Source organism: Petromyzon marinus, chromosome 59 (assembly GCF_048934315.1).
Source record: "Petromyzon marinus isolate PM22_M1 ecotype Great Lakes invasive population chromosome 59, UKy_Petmar_22M1.pri1.0, whole genome shotgun sequence".
In the NCBI taxonomy this organism is placed as follows: domain Eukaryota; kingdom Metazoa; phylum Chordata; class Hyperoartia; order Petromyzontiformes; family Petromyzontidae; genus Petromyzon; species Petromyzon marinus.
Window position 1 is genome coordinate 19411108 of NC_133725.1, and position 8167 is coordinate 19419274.

The following is an 8167-nucleotide window of genomic DNA, read 5'->3' on the forward strand; positions in this document are numbered from 1 at the left end:
GAGCGGCTGAACCTCACTGCCTCCTTACCGGAGGCTGTAAACATCAAGTGACCTGAAAACTGCGATGGGACGTGAAAGACAACATGGAGAGACAAGAGGGCGCCACGTGTGTTCTTCCATGGCAGCAGCAGCATCATCGCAGGCAATGAGGTTCAAATGGGCACAGGAACTTTGAGGTGGACCCACGAGTGGTCGAGCCACAGGGGCGCGCAATCGGCGACCTCTATACGCTTGGCGCAATCCGCACCGTCATTTCACGGAGCCCTTGTCCACTCGACGAGTGCGACGACGCCGTCCCACCGTCATTCGGCGCCTCGTGGTGACATCACAACAGCAAAGCGACAGGTGTTGTTTATTCATTTCTTGAGGCAATTCGAGGGCCCGGTTACATCGCGTTGTGATACACGCACACACCGTCAACATATACTACACCGGTTATAAAAAAAAAAAGCAGGGGATAGAAAGGTGGGGGAGCGGACCCGACCACAGGTATTGTTTAAAAGACGTCAAGCGGACCGGGGGTTTTAAATGCAAGTCCATGCGGACACCAACATCCGAACGATTGTACCAATAAATCCTGAACCTTCTGGAAGATTTCAGCTCCCGCTGGTTTGGATCAGGGTGATGTTGGGGCAAATTCCATTAATTGGGAAAGGTGGCAATCTTGTGGGAATGTCCTCGCCAGAGAAGAAACTTGTCGCTTCCATGTTTTATTTTCATCCGACGTCCCATTAGCGAGATCCAGAGCGTGACGGACTCATATGGAGTCGGCCTCCTGTAATTTTTCTGGTCTCATTCTCACCACAGGTGAAGGCAGAGCCACACATCAACGTGCCAATGGGGCCACGGTTGAAGTGGTGGGGCCACGGTTGAAGTGGCGGTGGCCACGGGTCATGTGGCCTCTATGTATTTTCCATGTTGAAGGCCGATTGCCCCAAACATTGCCCGTCATATGCAGTGTCACTGAATAACGTGTGAAACATACTGTAGCATATACAAAATTGTATTTTCTTCATACATTAAATACAAAAAACACAATAAACATGAAATGCGTATAGGACATTTATAACTCTCTCAATGACCAAACTTGTATTTTATGAACACACTTATACGAGCAAAATATGACAAAAGTGTTCCAGATTTCAGTTTCAATTGAGACTGAAATCCGGAATCATTACCCCCTACTGACAGACTAATAATACCCGCTCGCAGGCCAAGTGCTGATTCACCTTGGGGCCTCGCCTGGTATAGAGGTCGTGGGTTAAATCCCGACGCCTGTATATCTGGAGTTTGCATGTTCTCCCCGTGACCGTGTGGATTTTTCTCTGGGTCCTTCGGTTTTTCCCTCCACATTTAGAAACATGCGTTTAAAAGTATTTGGCTGCTATATATTTCTGCGTGACAAGCCACTTTATAGCGCTTTCATTTGTGGCCCGGTCGTTCCTGAAAGAGAGCTATACAGCTGAGTGGGCCTTACCTGGTAAAATAAAAAGAGATTAGTTTTGTTAGTTTATTTTGTGCCACAGGGGGACAGCTACAGGGGGGGGGGGTGCCCATTAAAATGGTCGAGATGAGATGCAACTTAAGGCGCTTGTGACTTCCCAAAAATATTATTTATGGCAGGTTTTCACATCTAAACATCCCGGGTGGCATTGAAGCCAAGAGCTCCCACCCTAGGTGAGTAGCTACGAGAGCGGTGCTGTGCACGGCGACACGCCACTTTCTCCATCTGCCTGACTTGGTATTTTCTTTTTTGTTACTTAAATAAATGTTAATGTTTCGTTTTGTGTACGCGTGTATGTACACCGTTTGGGGAGCGGTGGTGCAGCAGTTAGCGCACTACGAACTCAGCCATCTGAGTACGTGGTGTGGTGTGTATAACATCGCAAAACTGGGGAGGACAAAGGCAGCCAGACGTGGGGCTGGCCACACAACCACTTCTGTGCCATGCCGGCCATCATAGGTGCTACCCGTTAACAGCACTTGCTCCAGCAATCTGTTAACGGCGATACGGAGTACCTTTGTCTTTTTGTGCAATTGTGTGCTTCTGTGTGCGACGCATGCGACGATGTGCATGTTTGTGTTTGATAAATGTACATTCGCAATGTGTGTGTGACGCGTATAATGCGCGTGTGTGACGAGGGTTGGAACAGCGATTCACGCACTGCCCTATCCACGCGGCGACCTCTCCTCAACGTCTCGAGCCTCGGCGGAGAGCGCCGCGAGGTTCGACTCCAACTCCGGCTTTCCAGGGACAAACCCTCCCCCCAATGCCCCTCCCCCAAGGCCCATGGGGGGGGGGAAGTCGCCCCCCTCCCTCACTCCACGCTCAGGAACTTCCTCTTCTTCGCCGTGTTCATGTACGGTCGCCAAGGCCACTCCACCTCGGCGGTGGCCGCGTTGTCCAGCGTGCCCAGTTTAATCTCGTAGACTGCGCGACACACAAAAGCAAAGATTCCCCCATGCAGCCTTTAACAGACGGCGTGGGAAAAGCGCTGTTCGTGTGTTAGCATGTAGGAAAGCCAGCACGGCACACCAAGGGGTGGGTGTGGGTGGCCAGCATTACGTCCGATCATCTTTGAATTTACACATCGCATCCGGGGTGGGGGAATGCGAGTCGGGTCACGGTACAGCGAATGCGACCAGAGCAGCGACCCCACCGACTCAAGTTCCGATCCGCTCTACAAGTCACCCGCGGGCCACCTAGCCCGAGGCTAGACTCTTACATTCAGCCCATCATCCTCTCAGGGGTCGATAAAATTTACAACCACTTCGTAGGGAAGTCCACAAGGAATGTGGAATTTCCACCGCCTCTGCAGGGGTGTAAAGTGGAGACGAGTAACAATGTGTCAGGCAGACTTACGCTCCATCTCGAATCACGGTCCCACCTCCTTCAACTCGATGTCCTTGCCGTCGCGCTTGTAGACGTTGTGCCTGTTAGGAGGGGGGGGGGGGCAGAGACGTCACGGGAGGGGTCGCGGCAAGTTACACGGACGGCGCTGGACTCTCATTACGCGTCCTCGCAGACGTTTGCCAGTTAGAGGCCAGCGGCCACCCTTTTTAAAACTGCGGATGCATTAACAAATGAACAACATTACGCGCCTTCAGCTTCAGAGATGGCGTTAAATAAAAACTCTGTGCTGTTGCTCGAAAACTAAAGTAAAACGAAACTATTTTTATTTTACCACTGAGCTATGTAGCTCTTTTTCACATAAAAATGTATAGCAGCAAAATACTCGAAATTCAAGTTTCTAAATGTGTAGGGAAAAACCCGGAGGACCCGGAGAAAAATCAAAGTGACCAGGAGGAGAACATGCAAACTCCGAATATACAGGCGGACACACAGCACCTGGCCCAAAAGTCTGCTCACTCTTTCCCATTCCGAGACATCTGCAAGTTGCCGGGTGGTAGGTGTCACGTCCACCGCTGAATCTCGGTACGCGCGAGCGGCTCGGTGTTAATTTTATTTATAGAGGCGTAGCGCTGCTGTTTTTAAAAGGCGTTGCCCTCACCGCAGAAAACCGTAGTGACACGACCGGCACTCTATGGAACAAAACTGTGCCGCACGCCCTCCCGCATGGTCTTATGGGAGCCTCGGTATGTCTTCAGGTCAGAAGACATACTTGAGTTTTTCTTACGGTTCCGTTTCGACGACGTATATGTACATCATGGAAATGAGAAAGGGTTATAGCCTATACGAGGGATCTTTGTGCTTTGGGGATGGGGGAGGAAGATGTGGGTGAGACTGGCACGGTGCCCGCACGCACCCTCTTTCCGAGTCGCGACGTGAAGTTGTGCATCACGAGGTGTTGGAATGCCTCGGACATCATGTCCACGTCCGGATGTCGTGCCGCATCACCACGCTCGAGAGTGTCAAGTACACCGTGGCATCGTACCACGTGTCACATGAACAGCACGCCGGAAAGTTAGACACACCACAGGTGTCACACAGACTGTACTGGAGAGTTAAACACACTGCCCTTCCATCAGCGGCATCATACCACATCACACCACATACACAGTTAAGACACCACAATTCCCCGTCTGCAGCATCATACTACACACCGCACATCGTACGCACAGCTAAATACACCTCCATCCCCCGTCTGTTGCACCGCATCACACACGTCACACCATGCATCACACCGGGGAGCGGGAGCGGAGTGGCTATCTCATTACACTACAAATCCGGTGACCTGACTTCGACTTCCGGTGTGTCCAAGCATCGACAGTGGGGAGACAAAAGGGGAAGATGCAGTAATGACCACACCACCCACCCCGCCGTGTGCCCTGCCGGCCTTCGTAGGTCGCTCGACAAACAGCACTTGCCCTGACAGCCTGTTAAAGGCTACACGGGGGAGCTTTGTCGACTGTGGTGCGTGCGCGTGCCTGGCATACCGCGGTGCTCATGCAGGACGATGAAGTCGTTGACGGCATTGGCGCAGCACGCCCACACCAGCGCCTGCAGCTTGTGGCCTCCGTGGTTCATCGGCTGAGCGTTCGGCAGGATCAGCTTCTTCTCCTGCGGTGGTGGTGGGATGGTGGTGGTGGTGTGGTAACATGACAGCAAGCGGTCACACGCCGAGTCCGCTCTTCCCACCGGCGTCCGTCCCGGCCACGCTGCGTTCGCCCCCCCACCTCCCCGCCCTCCCACTGTATCCGACTCGGGTTGTGTTGTTTGTTTTTTCCATTGCGGAAGCTGAGCCGAGCCGTACCGGTATACGGGGTCGCCAAACCCCGTGTTGGCACAACTGGGATGCACCATTGGAAAAACTTTACTATTTATATTTTACCAGGTAAGGCCCACTGAGCTATGCAGCTCTTTTCCAGAAGCGACCTGGCCACAAATCATAGTTCAACTAAGTGGCTTATCGTCATGTGGAAATTTATAGCAGCCAAATACTCTTAAACGGACGTCGATTCTAAATGCGGAGGGAAAAACCGGAGGACCTGGAGAGAAATCCACGCGACTCCTCGGAAAGAGGCACGCAACTCCAAATATACAGCAGGCATCAGGGTCAGGATTGAACCTGCGACCTCCTGTATACCAGGTGTGGGAGTTAACATCTCGCCACAGTGGCGCCCCCAATGGTACATCTTTCCGTGACCACCGACCGTGCGTAGTGCTACAGTAGATACATTTTCGATGAATGGAAGGGATCGGTCATCGGGAAAAGGTGGACTGAATCGCGAGGAATGAAGTTGACAAAAGCTGCATGCACCAAACCAAAGTGTCCAACGCTCCACCACTTACGACCACCCCCCCCCCCACACAGCCTCCACCTTTCATCAACAACCAGATTTCTTCTGGTTAACTCAACGGATGCGAGTTATCTCACACTGCACAAGCCCGATGATTGGTCGACACGGCTCGTGTGAGGTGCAAGGAACTGATTCTAAAGCCGATAGAGAACATGTGTGTGTGTGCGGTAATTTAGCAGTTAGCATGCTGCTCCACAAACCTAGTGACCCGAGGTTGATTTCCGTTCATGGCCAACACCAGTGGCGATTATCTGAACTGGTCCTGGGCCTCCCCTAGATCAATTCAGCCTCAAATGAGTACCTAGTGCGGTGTGTAAACATTACCAGAGAGATAAAGGTGGCCAGTTGTGGTGCTAGCCACCAACACCCTCGCAAACAGCACCTGTCCCAAAAGCCTGTTAAGGCTATATGGGGGACCTCTGTCTTTGCGCGCTTGTACACATGCAATACACGAGGACCCACATTCCTCGTGTGACCCCAAACCCTGTAGCCCCTGTGACCCCGTGCCCGCACCTTGATGAACTGCTTGAGGAGGGAGCTGGGGTCGCGTGAGGTCGTCGCCATGATGTGTGGGTCCTTCACGCCGGCTCAGCGGTACTCGTCATCCATGTGGCTGCTCACTCCTACTGACACGGGGGGGGGGGGTGGATAGAAAGAGGTGGTAGATGGGGCAGGGGGGACGGAGAGGGTAGGTTATCATTTGCCATACTTCCCCGTGCAGGTGAGTGAAGGTGTGTGTGTGGGTGGATGGAAGGAGCGACCAGGAATGGTTTAGAATATCACTCTGCAGTGATCGCGTTGATTTTGTGTAGCGAGCTGAGCACTAATGAGACCTGGATGAGTCCCAATTGCAAGAGTGGGTGGGTGATATGGCAGGTGAGTGGGTAAATTGAGTAAAATGATGAGTGAGTGAATGAGTGGGTCAGTGCATGTTAAACCTCTTTGTTACAGCACGTAACCAACCGTGGTAATCGGAAGTGTGACAAACTAACCACAAAAAGAAGTTCTCAAGAAATGAGTTTGTCAATCTAGACGATGATTTAAAAGTGCAAAGCTCCAGTGGCTTCCTAATATTGTAAGGAAGACCGCTGCAGAAGGAAGACTGCTCCAGAAGCACACGTTATGTGGTGACCACGGCCTTCATTCGACATTCCACCAAAATTTACGCCAGCCACCACACACACACACGGCCGCGTTCACGCCATGGGATTTTTCAAAGTCCACTTGGGAAGCAATCGCCGTGCAGTATTTACGGTCAACGCAACTGCTGCATTAAACCCATTAAACCGGTGGGGGGGGGGGGGGTTGAGGGCCCGCCGTTCTCGAACCGCGAACCTCCGCGGCAAAACACGGTGCCACCGCTTGGCAGGAAGGACCGACGGCGAGCCGGGGATGCGCGCCGACTCGGCGTGTCTAGCGGGCGGAGACGCGCGACGCTTATCCCCCTGCCTCAAGAGTCTCGCGGGAAGGAAGAGAGAGAGAGATGCGAGGAGACGTGATGGTGAGGGATGTGAGATCACCCTCCCCTCCCTGGTCGAATTCCACGGCCTTCTGGAGTTCAAGCGCCTCCCACCGCAGGTCCGTAGGCAGCACCAGGTTTTCTTCGGTGACGACGTCAGGGGGACAGGGGGCAGTGGGTAGGGGGCGGGCAGGGGAGAATTAACAAGGAAGAAAAATCATGCGCACGCATGGATTCATTTGGAAACGCTTTCCACGCGCGGTTGTCTTCTCGCCTGTATTGTCAGACCGTTTTGTCCCATCTTAGTCCGTCTTGCGTGTCTCATTGTCTCTAGATCCGTCTCTAGTCTGTCTTGCGTGTCTCAATGTCTCTAGTCTGTCTCGCTGTCTCTCGTTCGTCTTGTCGTCGCGAGCCCATCTCTAGATCCGTCTCGCCGCCCGTTACCATCGAGCGCCCTCTTGAGCCGCGCCTTCTCCTCTACGAGGATCTTCTTGGCCTCCTGCGCCTTGCGGTAGAGGTACTCGCCGTGCAGTTGCGCCTCCTCAGCTGCACCACCAAACAAAGATCCCCCATGTAGCCTTCGACAGGACTGTCGGGTACAAGTGCTGTTAACGAGCAGCACCTTTGATACACGAAGGGGGGTAGGTGGCCAGCACCACATCCGGCCGCCTTAATCTCCCCAGTGGCGATGTTTACACAACGCACCAGGTACTCATTTGAGGCTGAGTTGACCAAGGGGAGGCCCAGGAACGGAATCGTCACCAGTGTTGGCCATGAGCGGGAATTGAACTCGGGTCGCTGGGTTCGTAGTGCAGCGTAGTGCTAATCGCGAGACGACCATAAACAACAACCGCCATTCGCCACGAAGTGGTGGAGATGTCACCACGGCGCTCGTGCCAGGCTATGTGCAGGTTAAGGCCACATGAAGCGTCGAACGCCCGCTGGCAGCAGGAGGTCACAGACAGACAGACCCAGGTTGCCATTGGTTGCTTGACTGAGATGACTGGCCGATGCACCACCTGTGCCCCCGACTGTGCTACACCACCGCTCCCACCTACACAAACTCTCTTGGGCTATACTCTTTGGTTCTTTCGGTAAAGTCATATAGGCATAAAATATACAATAAATTAAATCACGACGTTTCGGGCGCAACACAAGCGTTCATCATCAGGTGGGACAAACCACAGCAAGAAACAATTGCCGACGTGGGCAAAAGAGCTGCTGTAAACAAGAGACTATATAGGTAAGAGAAGGGGGGAAGATCAGGGAGGAGAGATAGAGAGGGGGGGGGGGGGGTATGAGGAGGGGAGTGCTGAAGAGAGCGGGGCTGGGAGTGGGAAGCTTAAGAAATTAGAGATGCGGAAAGTTAAGGCAACACCATAAAGCAGTTAAGGTTTTACCTGGTTAATAACATTCTTCCAATGATTACTCAATTTGTATCCATCT

General features: G+C 52.8%; 2 long non-coding RNA genes across 3 annotated transcripts; both read right to left on the reverse strand.

The window, feature by feature from the left end:
* Positions 1-335: 335 nt before the first annotated feature.
* LOC142905925 (uncharacterized) lies at positions 336-3639 on the reverse strand. The gene is made up of 2 exons (XR_012929947.1): positions 2864-3639; positions 336-2431 (listed from the first exon to the last, which is right to left on the reverse strand). It is a non-coding gene; the product is annotated as an uncharacterized LOC142905925 (long non-coding RNA).
* A 132-nt stretch (positions 3640-3771) lies between these two features.
* Positions 3772-7851, reverse strand: LOC142905799 (uncharacterized). 2 transcript variants are annotated; one of them, XR_012929807.1, is made up of 5 exons: positions 7166-7851; positions 6783-6863; positions 5776-5885; positions 4399-4522; positions 3772-3863 (listed from the first exon to the last, which is right to left on the reverse strand). It is a non-coding gene; the product is annotated as an uncharacterized LOC142905799 (long non-coding RNA). The 2 variants fall into 2 exon arrangements; XR_012929806.1 differs by having other exon boundaries at positions 5776-6863.
* Between the last annotated feature and the right edge of the window lie 316 nt (positions 7852-8167).